Genomic DNA, 24,746 nt, shown 5'->3' with positions numbered 1-24,746 from the left:
TGTTTGTGTTTTAACCACGATTATTCCCTAACCTTCACCCTAAGTGTTTTAGTTGCCTTATCCTGACCAGTCCCTCGGGGATGTTCCGATGTTGCAGTCGCAACAGTTAATAAAAATTCAGCCAGTCTCTGTGAATTCTGCACGACTTTCCCCAATCAGCACAACTTCATCAAACATTTGACCGTTTAAAATTGGTGACATCATATTTCATTACAGAGCTGTGTACAGCGTCCTTCAGCACTGCGTCAAAGGCTCATCATCAGCAATCAGCTGTTGCACCCCCCCCCCCCCCCCCCTCCACCATCACAAATACATATTAGTAATAAACTCTGAATCTGAGACAACATTGCAACTATTTTTGCAATTTTCACTTGTCTCTGCAATTTTATTGCAAAAAACCCCACCTATAAACATCTCGACACTGAAACGATTTGTTACAAAACTGGGACTCAGTTGCAGAGAAAAACACAAAACACCAAGAACAGTTTATCAAAGACAAATCTTCACTGAGGAGGTCAGAGGTCAAACATGTGTAGGCAGTCAGCGAAGGCAGAAAAGTTAATTTAGGGAAATCACACAAAAAACAAAATCCATAAATCCAAGCAGAGTCAAAAACCAGTGAATCAAACACGAAGAGACGACAGGAGCGCACGAACACACCAGGGCAACAAGGACACTCTGGCAAATGAATGGGGGAAACACTGGGCTTTAAATACACAAGAGCTGATTGCTAACTACACACAGGTGAGTGGAACAAGACACAGGTGAAACACAGGAGGTGATTAACCAAGGAAGTAAAAGAAACACTAAACACAATGAGAACATGTTTCAAAGTAAAACAGGAAGTGGACACAAACACATAAGCTTGACAGAATATCACAAACGTCTGTTGCAACTTTTTAGAAAGCCGCAAAAATAGGTACTGCCATAACCGTCCAGGATGAGAATTTAAAAGATGTTGGTCTCTAACGTGAAACAAAAAAAAAGTGATTGCAGTCCGAGACGTTGTTGCTCGATGAATAATGGATGTTTTTGATGTATTACTGTTATATTATATTACTTGATATGTTATTTTGTTTATGGCATCTTGTTGTCTACGTTCCGTTAGTTTTTTAAAAGGACTGCAGCTGAACATTAGCCAGCTGGCTAACACTAGCGTGTTTACAGGATGTTGATAAATGTCCTTTTAAATAAAATTAAAATGAAATAAAAACTTCGAACAATCACTCAGTGACAGTAGCCATGTTTCCATCAGCCTGTTCAGATGCGCATCTAGAAGTATCGCATCGGAAAATTATGATGGAAACGCCAAAATTTGAATAAAAATCCCCTGATTCGCACAAACTTAAATACGCTCGCTATAGCCGGGTTTTGGTTGATTTGCAAAAATGTTGATTCGCAAAACGGGGGATGGAAACAGTTATGTTCGAATTAAGTCTTTTGTTTTAAAGATATTTTTTGGGTGTTTTTGCCTTTAATTGATAGGACAGTTTGGTGTGAAGGGGGGGAGAGAGGGGGGGGAATGACATGCAGCAAAGGGCCACAGGCTGGAGTTGAACCCTGGCCACTGCGGCAACAGCCTTGTACATGTGGCGCCTGCTCTATCCACTACACCACCGATGCCCTGTTCAAATTAAGTCTGACATAGCACACCTCTCTCCATGGTGATATCCACACTCTGGGTCGGGAAGGCGGTAATGCATTTACAAGCTGGTTGCCAACCGCCAGAAAACGTAGAAGAAGAAGAATGCGAGACTTGTTATGTTTCCGGTTCCGCGGAAAACTCATTTCCCCATGATTCAAATCACTTTTGGATGGAAACATAGCTATTGTTCTTCTCTGGTGAAAAGAGCTGCATGAAAATATAGATAAAATGTGTTGCACGCTACAAACCACAGCGTCAGCTTATGTGTTGCGTTACAGCGAGGTCCACCCAGAGGTGAAACAGCAAGTTGTAGAAATTCAGTGATGGTGAAACAGCTGTGACTTGCTGTTTGCAGTGCATTTCACTCATCAAATAGTACCTATCTCTGGCTGAAGCTAGCCAGCTGTTCACACGTCATGTAACCTGCAGTCCAAACTGTGGTAACCTTTGTTTAATTTCTGCACAGCCCAGCTCCTGGAGAGTTGCTTTGACATCCTGAATCAGACTGTTATAGTTGGACTGATTCAGGTGCAAAATTTAACCACTGAGGCTCAAACTTTGTTTTTTGGTTACAGGTGGCGGAGGATGGGTTAGGCTGGAAAGTGACCAACAAGCAGCAATCACCACGGCTGACCAGAAAAACAAACACCACCCCGGACAAACTACTCTTTAAGCCTTAAACTACTTTCACACTGCCGCACAGTAATTTGCTGCCTCCAGTCATTTCAGTGAGGGTCAGGCAGCAGAGGGGAGGCAGTTTCCAACATCATAATAGCCTCCAAACTTCAGATGATAAAGCTCTAATTGCAGCTACAAGCTAGCCTGCACCTCTGGCAGTGTTCAAGCACCTGCCTGTCATCGCAGCTGTGGACTGTAGTGGCAACAGCCTCTTTAAAAATGCTTTGGTTTTTGGAAGATGCTCTTGCAGGTCGGCAGCTGTCAGGGCGGGGACCACGTGGAGGTGTGAGAGCAGCTTTAATGCAGCATCAACCATTCTCAAAGTCCCATTTGTTTCAAGACGTAAGGTACAAATGTTTTTGCAGAGAAGACATTTTAAGTCTGAGAAGTCAACTCAATGTTATATTATACTTATGATGTCATATCTATTTATGTAATATTTTGTGCATATATTCAAACTTTAAATCAAACCATTTTAAAGCCATAAATAAAAGCATTATTTATTTATTCTCAAGTTTTTCTCCTGTCAGTCAGACATGGCTCTGAAACTGCAGTTCGACTGCTAATGTACAGTGTCAGACTGTTTGTGTGTCAAATTAATGTGAAAAAAGACTTCTAGCTTAGACTTTCAATACTTAGATGGAGCAGTTAAATAGACCAATAATAATAATTAATTAGCAGCATGTACAAGAAAGTAAAGTGCAAAAAAACAGGAGCGAGAAATTAAGATTTAAGTGAAGAAATCTGAAATCAAGATCTGTTTTTTTTCCAGAGTCCACAGCAGCTTCAGCCTTCCTCAGTGAGTGGAGTTTGCTCAGTGTTCAACATTTTTTATATGAACAATTCATCTTAAATCAATGACAGACAGTTTCCCTGCTGGTACAGCCCTGTAGCCACATGATATTTTAATGCTGATTTTAGTATTAAAATATTTTTGTTTTTAACAGAATCATGTTTCTTTTTCTTTTTCTATCGTGTTTTATTAAATCTGTGGTCCAGTAATGACCCTGAGACACAGCAGTGCTGGGTAAAGACGTGCAGGAGGAAACAAAGACTGGAGATTTTATGGAACAAAACAGGAACAGGCGACCGGCCAAGAGATTTAGGCCGCTCGGCTCGGAGGCCGGTCAACTCAGCTCCTTGAACCGCGACCCCCGAGGAACAACCCAAAAGCCATTGCTGAGAATGAGGCGCTGATATTTTGCCGAGGCTCTGGATTTGTTCCCTAAAGGTCTTTGTGCATGTTGGAGTGAACAAAGCCTCCATAACCAAATAAGATTAAGATCACAATCTGAGCCGGTGCTACATTAAAAAGATAAGGCTAATGAGAGTGGCCTGCTCTCTCAACACTGTTACCTCTCATCATCCGCTGATTAAAAACAGGACATTTTCTAATAAAGGAAGAGGAGTGTATTTGTCGCTTGTCGTTTTTCATGCTCCATTTTTTGTTATCAAGATTACAGATATATTATCTTGATTTACTGGACACCTTTTGCATGTTTTAGCATTTAGTTTACAATCCTTCTATCAGTTTATATTACTTTTTTATTTAGAAAAAGCTCCAGATTTGCAAAGATTTTCTGCAGTTATTATATTTACCCACATCCAGATTGTCCTAAAAGGGTTTTCCTTCCCTGCTCAAATAAATATCTCAGGGATAACACCTTTCGTACAAAGCTAAAATCTCCCCGAAGCCCCACAGACACAGATTTAAAGCCCTCGTTGTGTTGTTATAGTACATTTTTTCCTGTTTGCTTTAGATAACAAATCTTTGGTTGACCCCGAGGGTTAGGGGAGCATTACAAATTAATCCCAGTTTTAATAAGTCTGTCTTAAGCCTGGGATCTTTACTCGAAAAGAAAGAAAGAAAAGGGGGAGGGAGAGAAGAAAGGGATCGGAGAGGAAAAGAAATATATTAAACCCTGTGATCACAGGCAGCTTTTCTTGTTTGTTATCCCTCCGTTTTACCTTTAATCCAATACTTGCTAATCCAATTTGTCTTTCGGGCTCCCGCCCTAACTTCTCCTCATCTTACGGCTTTCTCTTAAATATGCCGGAGCCGTCAGAGTCAGTGACCGATCCTCATTTCACAGTCCTGCTGCAGCACAATATGGATTCTGGGATGTATATATATATTAAAAAAAAGAAAAAAGGAGGAAATTGGTGCATGTTGGCTGCTCATGACGCGAGTATAAAAAGTAAGAGGTTGTTCGAGACAAGTTGTAGCTTCAGCCTGAATATGCATGAAGAGCCATAATCAGATCTTGGGCAGTCACCCACTGAAGGGGAATATTGGGGAACACAAAGGGATTGATTTAATTACTTGGAGTGGGCCTGTGCTTTGGAGCCGTCTTGTTAGGAGGGAGTGAAAAGGCTGGCAGTATCCTTGTGCTATTTTTGTGAGGGGGGTTTGGAGGGGGCAAAGGAGAGTGGAGGTGGGAGGGGGGGCTGCAGTTGCAGATGGTGGGGGTACGGAGGTAGTCTAGCTTCTTAAGTCACCAAAACTAATCCCGAGTATAAAGCTCTCCTGATTGAAAGGACCTGCATTGATTGCAAAAAAAATGGACAAAGTGCATTCTCTGTTTAACGTCAATCTGGCCAACATTCATCGTGTTCAGTCACCTACTCTGTGTGGAAAACTGTGGCGATCGTATAACACGCAATCTTTCTTTTATTGAAAAGATAAAAAGGAGCTAATTTAATGCCTTTTCACTGGTAGTTTTCGCCTGAGGTCAGCACTGAAACTGACAGAAATGCTTTCGATTAACTGAGCGTTTTGAGATTTCTTGAATGTCAGAGTGACCGAAGGAGACGCTGCTTTGATGCAGCTGAAAATGTTCATCTTAACAAGTCATTTAGTCTCGTAAGTCTCGTCTTTAAAGAAGAAAGTGCTACATAATTCCACTTGTTTCCTGTCACTGAGTGTCAGTATCTTGAAACAAGATCATGTACAAAAGATAACTGCACTTTCCAGAAGATAATTAGAAAATATTTGTATTGGAAGGAGCTTTTTTGCTTTACCTTTGATTGCGTTAAATATTTAAACCCTGCTGCAGTAAGCATGCCGCTTCCTGCACAGTTGATACAAAAGGGCAAATTAATTACAGACGTGCGTACATATTTTCTTTATTCAAGGACCATTATCAGCAAGTTTCATGTCTCTGCTGCTCCCCTCAGTGGCGTTTGTCTTTGTCCGAACACGACGACAGATTCAAGGGTCTTTAGAGGAAAACAAAGCACTCGAGATATTTTGAAGGGGGCGTAGACTCCAAAGCAGAGCTCACCTGATAGATCCCTGAGAGGTGTTTTCATCAAAAGGGCCCCTTTCTACCATGTAGACGCAGACAATAACCCCGGCCGAGTGGATTCTAGTGCCTTGTGCTCAACAGGCACCGGTGACAACGAAGCCCTTAATCATCTCATGACAAAAGCCAAAAGGCATCATCCTATTAAGCAGTGTGCTCCGCCGCTAATATGAGCTACTGCCCAGGAACCTTTCATAGGGCGCTGTGCTATTAAAGTGCTTCTGAACCAGCCAGCGGGAACCCAGGCCCATTCACCTTTCATCTGGGAGCCTGTTGTTTGGCGGCTATAGCGGAGGCCGGCTCAAGATGTTAGTGATCTCATTACAGCGGTTGTGAGAAACAGCCTCCAAAATTTGAGCATCTCCCTTCTCTTTCTCCTCACTCCTTTTCAATTTCCACAACCCGGCGATTCTCCCCGCGTCAAAGGCTTCGCCCTTGCGTGGCCATAAATTGATTATTACTTCAGGTTCGCAAATATGCCATTTTCCTGAAAAGTTTACTCATCCACACCCCCTGTAGCACACTCTTTCTTATCTTTTCTTTTCGGGGAGGTACACTGAATGGGCGGCCAGGTTGAAAAGCGAAGAGGCCCCCGGCGTCACAAAAAAACGTTCAGATTTCTCATTTAGTTGTCTTTATGCTGCGAGCGCCATGTGGTCCTTGAAGGTGTTGAAAACATGGGAAGCACCGGAGGGATCAGAGCAATCTCATTAGCATTCGCTCAGAATTGGAGTGGCTGTATGGCGAGGCCGAGTCCTCTGTCGGGCCCGAGACGGCCGCCTCCGCCGCTGCGCCCTCCGCCTCTTTGTGCCTTTGTGTTCTTTCAAGATTTTTTTGTCATGTCGGGCTGCTTTCCTAGGTGGGACGTTGCCAAGAGGATCATGGGAAACGACAATATCATGGCTGTCCGGTAGTTTGACAGCAGCTGGACAAGTTCACGTCAAAATAAAGGTGAAGTTACACAGTGAGACTCCATGAAGTTGTGTTATTGTTTGTTCTAAAGCAAAAGTAATGAACTATATGAGAGTTTTGCGACCTGGTCTGAACCTGTTGGTTACCAGACGGGTTGAAATTGAAATTTAGATTGTGCTCATCGTCTGCGTAACATGTCATATGTAATGTAAATATGCAATACAAAAGACTAGACATTAGCGGATATGTGTTGCAGTGTTGCGTTAGCGTGGTGAGTTAATGAAAATTATTTAAATAAATTAAATAAAAATTACAAAAGGCAAAAATGTTGCTTTGTGTCTCAGATCTAATCTCAACTTGGGGGCTCTGCACATTCTGTGCTCTGCAGCTGACCGCACAGTCAACAGTCCAAACTTACCGTAACTCAAATTCTAGCAATACAATGCCATCATTTGGGGAACTGGATCCGTCCTAATCTGGTCCGTTTGGTTTTCGGTGTTGCACAACATGCCAACAGACTTTTTTATTTATTACATTATTAACAGCCGCTGAGGCATTTTGGTGTTTAATTATTTGGCTAGTTTTGGTAGGAGTTAGCTAACCAACAATTTTAATGGCAAAGAAAGTGGAAAAAAGAACCCGTGCTTGCCTAAATGTGGTTTTAGGTTCAAACTAGGCTCTGAAGCCAATTTGATATAGTGGCCAAACCATGTTACCACTTCTGTGTGATGTCATGGGGCCCAAACAGATTTTTTCCATAGCCTAGACTTAAGTTGTGAAAGAGACGTGTTTAAATCAGTGGGCACATTTTTTTTTTTTTACCATCACAACAACCACAATATGACTCATTTCACTGTCAGGATATTGATCCATGTGGTCTGATAGCATTTCAGAAGTCTCGAAAAGCCAATTAAATAATTTTTATCCCCATTCATGTTAGTGGTGCTCTAAAGCGTAAGTCTCTAGTGCGCTTGCTCTGTGGGCTCAATGACGGGAAAGATCCTGGGTCCACTTTACATCAGTGAGGTCAAACTTTTTGGCTTCATGCTCCACTACAACATATTCTCATAGAACGGTTCGTATGATATCCTACAAATTTGCCAATGACATTACGTCTTTAACATACAGTTACGTAATTAAGGTAAAGGTTTAGGAAAAGAAACGCGGTGAGGACGTATCTTAAAATGACTCAAAGTTCACACGGATCCAAACACACGACTCCAGGTCTGTTTTTTTGTGACTCATCCACCACCTCGACCTGCCTCCTTACAAGCGCTCCGGACTGGATTGTTTTGCTTCTCTCAGTGCATTGGTCATGTTATCACAGGAAAACATACGACCAGTTTGTGAGAACAGCCTACGCACTGAGCAGCTGTCATAAAAATAAACAGGGCTCTGCCTCTAGCGTTGTATCCAGGTCTCTTTATACGTCCATGTGTAGGCTAGGTGGCCAGTCTGCACTGAGGTGGGCAGAACTGCATCACTCCATAACAAAGGTCAGCTAGGCTAACTAACTTAACGCAGGTAGCAAAATCTTCCTTCATCCAGAGGCTGAACTCCTCATTTCCCCTGAAAGGGAAGAAACTAGGGCTGTCAAGGGATTAAAAAAATAATCTAATAATTACATGCTCTGTGATGAATTCATCTAAATTATTTGCATCCATTTATTTTTGCATTAAAAGTGTTTTAAAAATTTCATTTCAAATGAATTCTGACAAATGTGTCATAGTAAAGCTGCTGGATTTTGGACACAATTGTCCCCCTGTCCTCTACCACTGAAACTGGTCTGCAGTCCATTGCTATCCATTTTACAAGGGAGTTAGTTAGTCAGACCGACTCAGTTGACGAGGCTGGCTGCTAGCGCTAGCATCAGAAGCTGTCGTAGCTCTAACTTCCTGGTTCACTGCTAAATACTTTGCATTTTTAAATGTAGATGTTTCCTTCACGGGGCCGAGCAGCGTCGTCTCGTCTGCCTTCATCATGTGACAGAGCCACTGTTGCCTTTGTTTGGGTCAAAGGGCACCACAGAACGCGGTTAATCAGTGTTAATGTTTCTAACACGTTATTTGCTCTGTGATTAATTAATCAAAATGAACACATTTTCTTGACAGCCCTGGAAGAAACTAATTCTATAAGCACTTTGTTTTTGGTATATTAGCCAATATATGTAATTCCAGTTGGAGAGCTGTAGTGTGGCTACACAAAATTAAGCTAACCTAGCTAACATTAGCAGCTTATTTACAGTTAATCACAGAGAGCTGGGCTTCAAAATAAAAAGCTTCATTGTCTCTTTTGCTACAGCTTAATTTAAATTTGTATTCTAACAGAGGTTTAACTCGACAGGAGAATTTTTCCTTCACTCGTTGTCTCAGAAATGTTGGATTAAACTGATTTTACAACCTGCATTCTAACTTGATATTTGTTTGCCTGCTTGTGCATTTTGATGATTATTCTAGAGTGAAATAAGGATATTTGTTGAAGACTGTTGCACAGAGGGACCTGCTGACGGTCATATATATTCTTTTGATTCCTCCAGGGGAGTTTGCGTCAGCGCTGTGCTCCTGCGCTCAGCTCCATCCAGCCTGATGCAGTTACCCACAGTGACACCTTGGACCTGCCCAGAACAACCACAGCCTTCAAGGTCACCTCCACAGGAGCTCATCACTCTCATCCCTCGCCCTCATCATCTTCCTCATCTCCCAGTCAGGAGGATTTTAAAACAACTGCTGTGATGACTTCTTTTTTAAAAATCTATTACAAACAAATGCAAAAGGAACCAAACTCGTCCAGGTGCGTGTTATGAAGGATACGGGACGCCAACATTAACTGATGTAGTGAAATGTGTGGTGGATGTAGGTGGAAGGATTTATCTGCTAAACCCCAGCAGCTGGCCTCAATATCATGGACAATGACCCTAAATAATGTCAACAGCTCATTTCCACCAGAGCTCGGGCGGTGTGTGTGTGTGTGTGTATGTGTGGACATTGTATAAGCTGCTCCTGGTGCAGCAGCTCAGAACTGATGTGATTGATACGAGGCCATCTCTTTACGTCAGACAAAGCAGCGGCTCGAGAAGATTTTGAAGATGCTGAGTCAATGAGTTCCTCTGTTAGTTTGATCCAAGAGCTTCGACATGCTCTCAGTGTGCATTTATTTTCAATTTTATTTCCTCCATTACAGAAAAAATTCTAAAAATATTAACACGCCATCACTGGCAGATTCTGAGCAGATGTTAAAACACAATGGGAATGACACGTATGTTGAATCCATGCTATCTTCATCATCATTTTCTTTTCACAAACAAAAATCACTAGTAAATGATTTGTTAATTAATCCATTAGTCTACTGACAGAAAATTAATCAACAATTATTTTGTTAATTGATTAAATGTTCAGATCTAGGGTTGCAGCGATACACCGTTTTCAAGGTATACTGTGATATAGAAGTTATATTACTGTGTATTATGTTTATATACGATATTGAATCTCACCTTTATTGTAGTTATTTTCAAAGGGTAGAGCTTTCACACATACCTCCTTTAACAAAATGGTTTCATGCTTCAGTTATAGCAATAAAATGTTTGTTAAACAAAGATAACCCTTCTGTTTTCATTCCTTAAAGTCTCGTTCTGACTGATAATCTAAACTCTGTAATACAATGATACCGTGAAACCACAATATTTTCTGAGATGGTTATCGTACCGTCAAAATCAACACCGTTGAGACCCTATTCAGATCTGTGATTACTCCCATCTGACTCCACCCAAATGCACTTATTTAAATGGATGGTTTATAAGCCAATCACGGTGCTCCACATCATCTAAAGTGGACTGCAGTAGAGCCACGCTTTCAACAACACTGATCGACCATGAGGCACGGAGTTTATTCTGTGTTTAAAGTAAACATGAGAAGCTATATGACTTATGCATGTCAAAAAAATCATGAAATCTTAATATCTTTTACCCAGGATTTTTTATTGTTCTCAAAAATATCTGTCCATCAGAAGGAACAGTGAGTGTCACCAAAAAAAGAAATACTGTTTAAATAGGGGATTACAGTTCTGATTTAATTCTCTAATGCAACAATCAGCGTTTTATCGGTTATGTACGCAGATTTTTCATCTCAGATACATCAGAAATTAAGAATAGTTTGAGTTGTGATGACAAATATGATGCAAAATATGTCTTCCTGGTGTTTTAAATCATCACTTTATTAAGTGATATGAGTTTGTTGTTGAAAAAAAAAAAGGTTTATTAAGACCATTTTTTGTCATTTTATCCTTTTTTGTGTTACGAATCTTCGTCCGATGGAATGGACAGAAATAAAGAACACATAATTAGGTATCCAAGCCATTTTTTTCTAATGATTTATTAGAGTAGAAAGCCACCATTACAATTTATTTTTTAAATTATTTATCTTTTTTTTTGTTTGTTTGTGTTTGGAACATGATTGGGCTGTGCACGGGTGAAGTCATTTTTCAAGATTTTCAGCAATAATGCCAAAAGAATTGATGACTCCAGCTTCTCCAGTGTTGCTCTTCCCTCTCTTACATGAATAACGCTATTTTCTGACATTTTATAAAACAAATCTTATATTGATACTCGAATAAATAGTTAACTGATGAATCAAATTTGAAAACAATCACTGAAGCTCTACTTGAAATGGATGTCAGTGCTCGTTAAGGTCAACTTTGACTCTGTAAATGTTTATTGTACCTGTTGTAGTCGGTGCACGTTGTGTGTGTGATACCATTTTTATCTTGCATCATATCCCTGATGTGTTTGTTAACATGTTTGAGTATTGCTTCTGTCATTTTGTTCTTCTCCAGATGATTAAACAAAGTCAATCAGTGAATCATTCAGTCGATGTTTTTTGCTAACACGGTGAAAACGCTTCACTGTGGCTCCTGTTCCTCAGCGCCCGCCCAGATTAAGGTCAGGCATCAGAGGGAGCGTGAGCCGAGGACAGGAGAGTGAGCAAATCCAAAACACTTCAAAATTTGTCATTAGTGCGGCGCTACATTCTTTCATTACCGAGTTTATCGGAGCAACCAGCCATAAGGCGCAGGTTCATGCACCCTTGAGCACAAAGACTCAAGTTGTTCTACATTTACAGAATCATTTAACTTCTTTAATTATTCTTTAAATTACAATTGCAAATAAAGGCGCTGCCCGCGGTGGTTATGCATGGCCTGCAAAAAGAGCAACATTTTTAATGATTACTTTTCACATCGTACCAAACTAATCTCCCATGGACAAGAAATGAATGAAAAAGGGAAGATTTTCTCTGCCATTCTACTTTAATGGAGGGAGCATCAGTCATCAGGCACAGTGACTGTTCTGGACCAGATGTTGCAGAACTAACCAACAATTGGGCTGAAAATAGAAAAGGAGCAGGGGCGGGGAGGTTGGAATAAATTAATTGCTAATTTCTCAGTCTTTGATGGAATTAGGCTCACTTCTTTCCCCCTATGTGCTGTGTGAATGTCCATGCGTTAAACGTTTTTTCTTCTCTCGCCACCCCCTCTCCCCTCTTTGCTTTCCTGACGGTTAAGGGCCACCCAGAGGAGAGTGAGTGATGCAAAACCGAGAAGTAATCCCTCTGTTTATCTCGGCTTCGAGGCTCGGCCCCAACCTCTGCCTCTATTATCCCGAGGATTTAAGGCAAACTTTCATTTATTGGCCGGCCTCCGTTCTCTATCCCGGCTACTGAGCTCAGGATACCCCCTCCCCGAGCCTCTGTCCCAGTGTGAGCGGATTTGCATAGAGCAACAATGCATGTTGCCGGGGCAGTGGCCAGTCAGCGGTGGGACAGGCCTGCTCAGAAGCGCAGTTTGCTCAGGCAGCACATGGCTATAGAAGAATGTGGCCTTCAGGGGGGAAGGAGCAGCACCTGCGTGGCGTGGCGGCCAGGCCTCGCCACGCCGCCGAAAACAGCAGATGTACCGCAATCTGGACACTGACTCCCCCCCCCCTCGTTCACACAAATGAGCAAACAGGGCAGGAAACACTCGGCCAAAAATTCACAAACGGGTTTTCATAGAAGCGTGGAGCCTCAGAGATCAGGGCCCACCTGCTCAACTGGTTTACCTGCTGCACTTAGCCAGCACTTATCGAGAAGCTTGATGGTCGTTTTCAGTCCTGGAAACAAAAACAGGACGTTTCCTCCTGAAATCAGGCAAATAGTCTCTCAACAAAGGTTTCAACAGCTGCAGCAAATGTTCTGATAATTATTCAGGGTTTAAAGCAGGGCTGAAATAAGCAGTCGATTAATCGATCAGTCGACCACTAAAAAATTAATCAACAACTGTGATTATTGATTAATCATTTGGGGGAATGTTTTCAAGAAAAAATGTCAAACATTCATGTGAGAATTTGGCTTTTTTTCCTCTGTTTCAAACCACTTTGTAGTTTGGACTCTGGGAAATATGATTATGACCACAGTGGCGTAAGGTAGTTACAATGGGCCCCAGTGCACGCTATTATGAGGGGCCCTATTACGCCCTAGTTACAAGTTACGAGACACACACACACACACACACACACACAGTTTTAGGTGTATATATATTTTAGCAACAGTGTGTCTTACACTGCTGTTTTTACGTTACATCCACTTGCAGATACTTGATACTGGACACATTAACATACATATTACACAGCAATCATCATTACATATCTGTATAAGACAAATCTACAAGAGAAAATAGGAAATTATAGTTTAACTTGATAGTTTTTTATTAGTAAATTATAGTTTTTCAAATAGTTTATGTAGAATAAGTTTATAATTTGTTATAGATTGACACTGTGTTACAAAACCAGAAAACCATGATGCAGATGGGTTGGCCTTATTTAGGGCATGTATAGAGAATAGAACCATTTTTGTTTTAATCTGAGTTTGGCGTATTTCCAGGTGGCAGTCGGGCCCCTCAACCCCATGGGCCCCAGTGCACACTGCCTGCACTGTCTATATTTACGCCCCTGTATGACCACCTTTTTTTCTGATCTTTTATTAAACAAACAATTAATCAGTGCATCTTCTAATATTTATCTAATAACAGGCAAACTATATGAAAAGGAGGCTGCGGTCCATCAAGACCAAAACCTCACATCACAAAACAGTTTCTCACTGACTGCAGTGTCTCATCAACAAGGCCCTGGACCCCCACTAACATGGACTCTTACCCCCCCCATTAGACACTGACTATATGTATTACATTAATGCACATCCTGGACTATCATCTCTGTATCTGTATTGTATCATCTCCTGCACACATTTTAAAATTTATAAAAATTTCCTCCTCATATGTTTATTGTGTGTTTCATGTTTGCACCAAAACCCAAAGTAAATTCCTTGTAAGTGAAAACCTACTTGGTAAAAAAACTGATTCTGATTCTTTAAAAGTTGCTGTCCTGTTGTAGAGTGCAACACAGTGACTGACTAGGCAGTAATTATAATATACACAAATCGTATTAGATGGCCGCCCATATCAGGCTTCATTATATCCCTTTTTTATATTCATTTATTTATTTCTAATATTAAATCTCAGTGTGTTTTGTTCCCTTTTGTTTTGCCAACCTGTCTGTGTTTGGTATTGGTTTATTTTGGCTGTGTATCGTTGTTTGTTTTCTTCCTGTTTTGCAAAAGTTGATTAAAAATATGTTTGAAAAAAGAAATAAAATCTACCAAACACTCAACCAGGCTCAAATAATGAAGAGCCAGCATGAAAACACACACACACATCTCCCACACAATAAATAAACATGATTTCATGTAAAAAAAAAAAAAAAAATCACAAATAAATTGATATATAACAAACATATATGTCAAAACAATATACTGATTAAAAAAACATAAGGAAAAAAATTGCTCTGGTATGACAGACAGCCACGCACCACTATCCGAAATGAGGTGATGTAGACTAAACTGCTGTCAGCTGCTGTAGTTTTTGTAAAGTGTCATAAAAGAGGACATAAAAAACTCATCATAAAGTGTGTCATAAAACGTCATTGAAAATGTCAGAGTGTATTATGTCATATGAAAGTCAGTGTGTGTATTTTTTTTCTGTGTGGCCGGCTCCCTAAAATGGCAGTCAGTCATCAAAACTTTGAGAACCTCTGATTACTACACGTGACATACTATGTGTTGGGACATACTGAATCTATTTGGTATATTATACAGTGTGATAGAGTATGGGTACTGGAACGCACAGACACACTGTATTTGATTTTAATTTAATCCCACACACCGTCCTGCTGCCAAAATTCTCCCTAGTGCACAAAATGTGGATTAATCCGCTGCTGAAAATAGTCCCCAACAAAATTTCCTATTGTTCTTTTGATAAATATCACACTGAAAATTTAAAACACGAAACAATATATTTAGTTTGCTGTCTCTAAGTTAGAAACAAACCAAACAGAAAAGTAGTTTGTCCTGATGTGTTCATGGGATTAGCTGACAGATGTTTCATCATAACATCAACGTGACGCTGCAGGTTTTTGGCAAAGTGTCGTGCTCAACCGTCACATGTCAACACACAATCTACATGCCAGAGTCTGAGCTCACTTTACCACATTTTTACAACTAACTGTGTCGTTGTCTGTGTGGGCGTGTGCACGTTGAGCCAGTTACCATATGTTCCTCATGTCCTCATGCACGAGGCCGTTGACACTGCGGTGCTCAGGGTGAGTGTTGACGGAGCAGCGGGGGGACACAATGTAAAGCGGCGGCCTGCAGGGAGCTGAAAGCCCCTTCAGCTACAGGTAAATAAGACCACCCACCCCCACATCCACAACAACGGGCCTTATCTCGGCCCGCCGCAGACGCCGCTTTCCTCCTCTCTGCGCACCAGCACACCCTCTGATGGGAGATAAAACCAGGAGAGGAGGGATAAATAAAGAGCAATCTGCGGTTTACCTCAAACTCAAAGGTTTCCTCACATGAATAACCCTCCGCTCCTTCAGAGTGACCACGGACAGCAACTTTAAATGTCTGTAGCTTATTATTTGTGTTCAGATATGTTTCCTCTTTGTACCTCTGCTCCTGTCACTCGATGGGAAATGACCACCAGTGTCTCCACCCTGAGGCCGGGGACTTAAACCCACTGATTACAAATCACGACATGTGAACTGCTGTGTGAATTCAAACCACATCAGATTCTGGGATTCATGTTGTTACAACCCGGCTCTTGAGCTGCAACAATGATGGGAGACGAGACGAGTGAACAAATGTTCACAGCTTATTCATTTAAAAATTAACGATAGATAACCAAACAAAGGTGAAAGTCAGTAATCAGTCATGTGTGCATGTATGGTTGTGTGGAAACACCTGTAGCAACACCAAAAGAAAGAACAGCAGCTACACCGTCAGGGAAGAAGAACCTTCTGTTGGAAGGTGGTGAGCTTTTATATCATGAAGCACAGCGGGCCCAGGCGGAGCTCATGAGGTGACTGACGACCCTCTGATTTGACCTGCATCCTGAAACAGACACAACAGCGGCAAAACAGGCAGCAGAGGGGTCGTCACAATGTTGATTTGAACCTGTTAAAAAATGTATATTGTTTCTCCTTTTCAGACATTATAGCCATTTTCAATCTCAGATATTAGCAGGTAATTCTGATTTATTGTATCGTGGATCTTATTTTAGTCGTCTCTGCCATCGTTTGAAGCAGATAACTAACTCTAAACTCAGTGAAGTTAAAAAAAAAAGGAAGTCAAACTGGACTAAAACATTAGCAGTCAGAGTTGTGTTGTCTTGTTTTAGACGATGGAGGAAGATGATGTGAGTGGTGCGTTCAGAAACACTCATTCTGAGTGTGGGAGCACACTCTGACACAAACTGGAGCGCTGTCTGAATGTAGTGTTGGGTTATCCAGAGCAGCACACTCTCAGAGTGTCAGAGCGCACTCTGGACACTCTGTCTGTGGAGACGGAGCAGCAGAGCGCCGAGCGGAGTGAATGTGTGATTAACTTAACCGTTGGTTAGGCTGACCAAACGTCCTCTTTTGCCCGGACGTGTCCACCTTTCACGTCCAGTCCGGGGCATCCGGGGGGGTTTTATAAACTGATGATAATGTCCGGTTTTCCGTGTGTTTGTGTGTGTGTGTTAGAGTGCGGCACAGGCCGCATATTTCTGTCCGAACCCGAACCGAGCCCGACATTATTTAATGACCAAAGCACTGAGTTTGTGTCACACAGTTGTTATGGTTACAGGCTATTTAACAGGCCGGGCGTGCTCAGCGGAGAGGGAGACCTCCATGTTTGAGACGGGAGACGGGAGCGGGAGACGGGAGGTCCGACGGTTCCAGCGAGAAGAGAGGGAGAAATAAAACAAAATAAGATAAAATAGGAAAAACCTGTCTCCCTCTTTTATTTTATTTAATTTTCAGCGTTTAATCAAGGCGGAGGCGGGCGGCTGGAGGTCCGTAAAATACGTAAATAACAGCGCCCAAACAATAAACAGGACAGACAATAGGATTTTATTTATTTTTACACTACATTTTCACTGAAAGCTGACCGAATCCGACCCGAGCCCGAATACAATTTATAGCTACATTTTTGACCAAACCCGGCCTGACCCGTCGGGTACCGTCGGGCTCGGATCGCCACACTCTAGTGTGTGTATGTGTCCCCTATAGGGGCCTATCTGAATTTCTGTCTTTGAGAGATATAATTTTGTAATATAACTGAATTTTCTATCCGTACATATAAATTTTAAATATATTAAAATGATAAGGCATCTCTGAGTAAGCTGCGGCTATCATTTAAGTAGGCTATGTTGTGGCCGGCCGAATGTCCTCTTTTTTGGAAATCAAAATATGGTTACCCTACCGTTGGTTCATTCATGTAGAAATATAACGCTGCGTTTCTTCCACCAACAGGGCTCTCATTTTAGTGTAGAGCGTCAGACTGAATTTACCAACGCACCATGTCAGGTCACTCACTCTCCGGGACCGCCAGTGTTACTTGAATAAGTAAACACTGACCAACGGGACCAGACTGGCCGACCCGTATGCTCTCACTCAGTGGATGGATGATGTCACAGGAAGCCAATCTTACAAAGGAGGACCACACTTGTTTGTTTTGCTATGGAAGCTAACGTTAGCTAATGTGCTAAAAAGTTAGCGTTCCAGAGAAATCCAGTCTTCCTCTTAATCCCTCCCCAGTTTCTGATGAGGTGGACATGATAACCCTTAATACACATAACCTTATTCATCCCTACAACAGGAAATACTTTTTCCCTGACCTGATATGAAGTGTGCGCTGCACATGTGAGCATTTTTGATGATGGCCTCCGTCCAGTCCTTTGGTCTTATCACATTTAACCATCTTTGTTTTTGTTGACGGGCAGTGGCGGCTGGTTTTGAGCCATGACTCCTTCTATTCTGGCTCCCAATAACACAACAAGACCACAGTAATAAAATGGCATTATCACGACGTCAACCCTAAAAGCGTCTGTAGACTACTGTTAGAAAGTTACGAACCTTAAGTAAAAGTACAGATTTTTTTTTTTGGAAACAAATGTACTTAAAGTATCAAAAGTAAAAGTACTCATTATGCAAAATGGACCCTGCCATTGTTTTATTATGTTATTATTATTGATAAATGAATGTGTAGGCTATGAGCAACACTTTTGTCAGTAATGAGGAAAATACTTCAAACTACTTCACATACTGTTGGGTAGTTAAGTCTATAATAATTCATCATATTTGATAAACTGATCATATCATTTTATGCAAAATCTGAATCTGAAAATAGCTGTGGATAAAAGGGTATAAAAAAATACTTAAGCTGAGTAATTATACTTAGTTACATTCCCCCGCTGCTCATTTTACAGACAGAACCATCTTTATCTTAAAGACACTGAATGATGGGATTAAAGCCTCTTCTAAAAGGAAACTTGTGTTTTTCAGCTGTGAAATATTTTCACACTCCTCCTTCAGTCGATCTTTCCTCAGCACGCTGAGCAGCGGAGCAGCTTCAGGAGGAGCTGAGAGTTAGTTGTGTTTGAGGAGGCGGGCAGGCTGATAGCACACAGAGCAGATATTGTCCTAATATCTGTTGACAGTCAGCTCTTCTCTGCATAATTGGCTCCACCTCCCCCATTAGCAGCGGCTCTGTTTGGCTCCCCAGGGCATGTGTTAGAACAAATTTGAGGAGTGTCATATTGCACGCATTTCAACAGGGCCAACAGGGTTAGACTCACATTAGCGTAATGAATCAATCTGCTCGGCTAATGGTTGAACTAACTCCATTAGGACACGCAGGCGTCTGAGGAGAAGGATTCCTGCAGGGAGGAAATATCTCAGCTCATCATACAGATCATAAAATATAATAATAATTATAATAAACTAAATATTCAAATCAAATGAAAACAGGCTGATTTTATATTTTCCGAGGCTTCTGAATAATGTCTGTTTCATCAGCTGCATCATTCAGGTGAAGAATGAAAGAAAACAGGGTTGTGATTTCACAATAAAAGCCCCAAAACATGACAAATGAGCGATTTCTTGCATTTCCTTTAAAGTAAAATCTGTTATTTTTCTTTTTGGAGAGCAGTGTAATGATTACAGTCGGTAATGTCATATAAATTTGACAACCACCAATAATATATAACACGCAATCTCACTGTCTTTGGCTAAAAGATGTCTATCTTGGGAACGTTTGATCCAGCGACTGAATTTATTTATTTAAAACTCATTATAATGGAATTTGTTTAAACACAAAGTGTAACTTTAAACCAAAGAAGTTAAAACAAATCAGCTCTGATAAATACAAGCATAGGAACAATATCTTCTGTTAAGTGACACCAATTAAAAAAAACAAATTCCTTTTCCTGTTTAATCCGACCGAAAGTTTGTCAGATGCATCACAATTCCTGGCATGTGGATGTTTTGCAACTAAGAGGCATTAAAGACAAAAGGAAATAACAACTCCTTAAGTAAAGGGACGGCCGCTTTAGCACGTGAATGGAGGCAGATTATTGGGAGGGATTCAGACGGTGCTAATTAACTCATAGGAGCATCTGAATGGAGCCTGAAACAGGCTGCTGACGAGCAGCTGATAACCACCTGCTGATCCATCAGGCTGAAAAAACACAACAACACATCTCACAGGTGATCACTTCATATGATCAGGAATTATTATTCTGATGTATAGTATATATACAGTTCTGTACCATGTGAACACTTCACATACAGTAAACTGAAAACTGTAGTATTAATAGTAGTCATGCCACGCTGCAGAGTGCGACGGACACTGATCTAAAATGATTAAAGAGACAGACATAATGTCCCAGCAGTGTCATGGTGTTAGTTTGTGAACACGCTTCTTTTCAAAGAAACTTTAAAACGAACTCAGACAGAGGACGACTATCACGGAAAGAAAAACTAAGAAAGAAAGAAGTAGATTATCTCCTGGTGAATTCTGAGGAGCTGATCAAACACCACTTTACTGTCCTCCATCTCTGATCAGTGTTAATAGGTTCATCAATACAAACACACTGAGCTGTACACATATGGATCAATACACACACACACACACACACACACACACACACTGTTTTAATAAGGACCTTCCTGAATGAGACGTCTCAGACTTTGACCATCACTTTAGTTTTTAACTGACAGACACTTTTAGTAACAAGTGGATCTTCAAGTGTTGTAATTTCGACCTCAATTTGAGAAAAAAAAAGCACTGCAGAGCATCGTTCCTGTCGGCTACAGCAACACTAAACCCCTGAGCTTGCCTGAGAAGGACTAAATGCACAAAGCTGCTATTTTTAAATATCCCATGGAGAGAGACTCTCACTGCAGCCTGTTCTATTTTGTTGTGAAAATGTGGGCGTGCAGCCTCGTTCTGTGGACGATAAACCAGGTGCAGACTTCCATCTGTGTCACCCCTGATGAGGAAATACAGCGAGTGCTGGACGGAGCAGTGAGTGACAACAACCCCGCCCACATTTAAGATAAGATAAGATAAGATACACCTTTATTGATCCCATAATTGAGAAATTCCAGTGTTACAGCAGTCAAGGAAAAAGAGTCAGATTAAAGATTTCAAAATTAGACTTAAAAAACTTAAATAACTAGGCATGCAAATAAGTACAAAAATCCAAGAGTCGGCGATAAATAACAATAACAATAATAATAATAATGAAAATAATAGGAAGTGGATAATAATGAGCAGCAGGACTGTCTGAACAGACCGAGGGCTTAGGTACCATGTCTGAAGGGTTACTGCTGGTTCCAAAGGTGCTGGACTGAAAGGGTTTGGTGGAAACAGGGCTTTAGAGTTCACTGTAACACCAATGCATTGAATGATTTAAGGATCAGTCCTTTCATTGAACTCTGCTAATAAACAATATTTCCCAGAATGTCAAACTATTTCCTTTGAGGAGCTAAAACCGTTAAAAACAGCGCCATAGCCCTTTACGGAAGGGAACTACTATTTCCATTTCACTCTGTGAATCATTCGTAATGATACTGAATGAGCCACATGTGTGTTTAAACTCATTATTTTACCCTCCTTCAAGCACAGAGATTAATAACTGTGTTAAAAAGTGTGATCAGTGAATCGGTGACAATCATCTTGATCGGAAATCCTTCACAAAATAAAAACAGGAAACTAATCTTTCTACGACAGTAAACAGGAAGCTGCTGCGTCTCCTCTGGGCATCACATCCAAATATCCAGAGCCTTTTATTCTGAAGCCCCAAACAGCAGCCGACCAACCAACACCACCACCTGCCCCCCGAATCTGTTAACTCCACCCTCCTCCTCCCTCCCTGCCCCCACCCCACCAAATCCAAACCAAAGCAATGCTTTTTTTTATCTGCAGATTCTCAGACAATGCCTGGAGGATCCCGTAGTCTAATCTCCCCAGTCCACCCCCCCCCCCCCCCACCCCCGTCCCCTTTATCCCACTGTTAAAGAATGTTTGAAAGGGCGACACCGAAAACTCAAAAAAAAAAAGAAGGGGGGAGAGACCAACGGGGGGTTGGAGGGGGGGTCAGTAACATCTGGGACGGTATATGGGAGGTAACGGGGGGGGGGTGGAGGACACGAAATAATGGAAAAAGAAATAAATACCAACAAACATATAAGACTTATTGGAGTTTTAATTTAGAAAAAATAAATGTAGGGAAGGACAGAGACAAAACAAGACTACAATTACAACACGGATTTAATTCAGCTCACATTTTTGGGTATTTCATATTGTTGTATTTGTTCATGGATGTGAATAAAAATCAATTTATTCCATTATTTTTTGCGTACTGTCAATAAAATTCCAAAGTTCAACACATTAACACTATTTTTTTTTTTTAAATATGCATCCACCATCTTTACCTGACCTTTAATATTCAGCATTAATAGGCAGTATATTAATATTTATTAAATGTTTTAAAACATGGTATAATGTAAATAAAAGCAGATCTAAGAATATTTTGAAGTATTTTTAATGTACACTATTTATTGATAAGTATAACTTCTCCTATATGGACATGTTTTATATTATTAAAACTGTGTTTTCCTATTTTATTTGTTTACACAGCAGCATCCACTGATGTGTGTCCACAGGAGGAGTTGTAGATTTATTACATATAAACCATTCATTAAATGTTTATAAATGCTAAATACCAGGGTGAAAATTATGTTTGATATTTGCATATTTAAACTGATGTATTTAGTGAACACAAACCTAAAAATCATGACAATTTGCTCCAGGTTTTGCCGTAATAAAGTCCCCATATGTTTTTGTGTTTTCTGCATCATTTCACAGCTTCTTCAACAGGCCTGAATAATCTTTGAGTCGACCCTGATGACAGACAGAAAAAAGGAGATTTTAAAAAGTCAAGGTTGATAAATCGACAGAGTTGCTGTGTCAGTGCGGCACTCGAGCGACACACAGGCCCACTCAGAGTTTGGAAGGGTATTATGTTTAAAACACTTTATTCCTCCCTACCCTGTGAAAGATTATACTAGTTATCCCATCAAAGTTGAGTAAAAACGCCATTCTTGTGTCTTTAAGCTCTTGCATAGGAGGTCAATAAGACTCTGCCTCTGCTTACAAGGCTGGGCCGGGTGTAATCTTGCTGAAGTTACATTAATTAAATGGTAAGCTCCTTTAGCAATACGTTCCTAAAAGAACTTGGCTGATAATATACTTAAAGCGTTTGCTGGCTGTTTGTTTCAAAGCCAGCAGATGTTTAGCCATGCGGCTCACGTACGCCGGCTTAAAACCTTCAGCTAGAGCCACAATGAGCGAGCAGCGGCTGGCAGCACAAGTGAAATTCAACTTATCAAAGTAAAACATATTTGTCACAGTATGCTCGATTTGCACATTAAGACTCGCAGTTTGAATCTCTGGAAATGTGGAGAACTTTGGTTGGGATTTTTGGTTTGGATCTGCCGAGCTGGAAGAGGAAGAGAAAAGTTTTTGATCCAGATTTTTTTTAAATCAGGATCTCAGTCAGTGTGGAAATGAACAAATACAACCACTGATCACCTCCTTAAGTGTTGCATGTTGAGGTTTTTGTTCTGCTCATACTTTGACTGTCACTGTCGAGTGAAAACCACATAACCAAATTTGTTGATTTTGATTTTTTTTTTCTGATACACTTAGGGATTGAGGAAGTTCTGCATAACTTCGTAACCCAAATAAACATTTTAAAACCCATCTGATTTTCTGACAAATGTCACAAAGCTGAAAAACTGTTTTCTTTCTCAGCTTATGAAAAGTGGATGTTGTGAAAACAGACGAGACAGGGTGAAGATAATCTTTAATTCCTGTCAATTAAAACCTCAAAACAAGTCAGAAAGCTGGGCGCAGTCTCAGAGAGAGACAGAGACCTGAACCTGAACAGCACACCTAAGAACTAATAAACAGCTTCATCAGCAGTGAGCTGATAATGTTTTCTGATTTACCTTAATAAATACTATTTTAAAAAACGCCAGCCTTCCAACAGAGACAGAGTCAAGCATGTTCGTTTTTCAGACCCGGCCATATATATTTATCTCTGAATGCTGCTGGATATCTGCAGGATATCATATATTACTGACTTGCCTGTACAAACTGCACAGCCCAATCACCAGAAAAAAAAATGTTGCAACTGTACATTTCTGCAAACCATGAATTACATTTGCATGTTATTACGTTGCAGATAAAATTTTACATTTCAACCGGTACAAAACCGCTTGGTCATGGCTCAGAAAAGCTCATGTTTTGGCTTAAAATAAACGCTATTTATCACACAATCCCTGCTGGAAATACAGAGACGGGCCGCCACAAAACAATCACATTTGGAGGCTAAAAAGCCGCTTTTGCAACACATTCTCACTCCAACCTCGTCACATATGACGTCCAAGGTACCCTGGGTGTGTTGGTTGTTGTTCTTTCAAAATACACTTCTGTTTTCACAGGAAATTTAACGTTTACACACAGTCTCTTTCAAAATAAAAGCACTACGTCAGTTCAACACCGTGAATTGAGGTTTTTCTCGTCAACAATACATGCACGTGGTTGGGTTTAGGAAAAAAGAACATGGTTTGGCTTTACAATCTTGCAGGAAGCAAACCCTAGCCTCCCAGGTGGAAAGCGGTGGTTGTTAGGAGCCCAGTCTCACTTCATCGAAATCAGGCCCTTGGTCAGAGAAGTTGACACAGTGTCCCAGAACGTCAACAACCAACACACCCAGGGTACCTTGCACGTCGTATGTGGACGTGGAAAGTCCATGACCAAACGTCAATATGTGACGACATCAGAGTGAGAATGTGTTGTTGTTAGACACATCCACCACCACTCCCACCTGCCCTACTCACGCTTTTCTTAACGACAGAAGTCACTGCCCAAGCACTTCAGAATGAGACCAGGTTGGCTTTGGTTGTTTGGTGGTCGCAAACAGTCGTCTGCAGCTATACAGCTGTCTCGTCCAGGTGTCACGCCATCCATCATCCCCTCCATCTCCGATGACAAAGTCAGCTCATGTATTATTTTAACTGAAACCACAATCTTTTCCTAAACGTAACCCAGCCACGACTAATAGACTTTGCATTGGAATAACAATAATGTGTTGTTAAAGGGAAACTACTGTTTTTTTCAACCTGGGCCCTATTTTCAGATCTGCTTTTGTCTAAATGAGTTATAGGATGTTCAATATGTGACATTTCTCCAGTACGAAGCTAGGGCTGACCTGCCTGCAGCCTGTGAGCA

Source organism: Epinephelus lanceolatus, chromosome 3 (assembly GCF_041903045.1).
Source record: "Epinephelus lanceolatus isolate andai-2023 chromosome 3, ASM4190304v1, whole genome shotgun sequence".
Classification (NCBI taxonomy): domain Eukaryota; kingdom Metazoa; phylum Chordata; class Actinopteri; order Perciformes; family Serranidae; genus Epinephelus; species Epinephelus lanceolatus.
The sequence above is the reverse complement of the archived record's forward strand: the minus strand, read 5'-3'. Positions refer to the sequence as shown.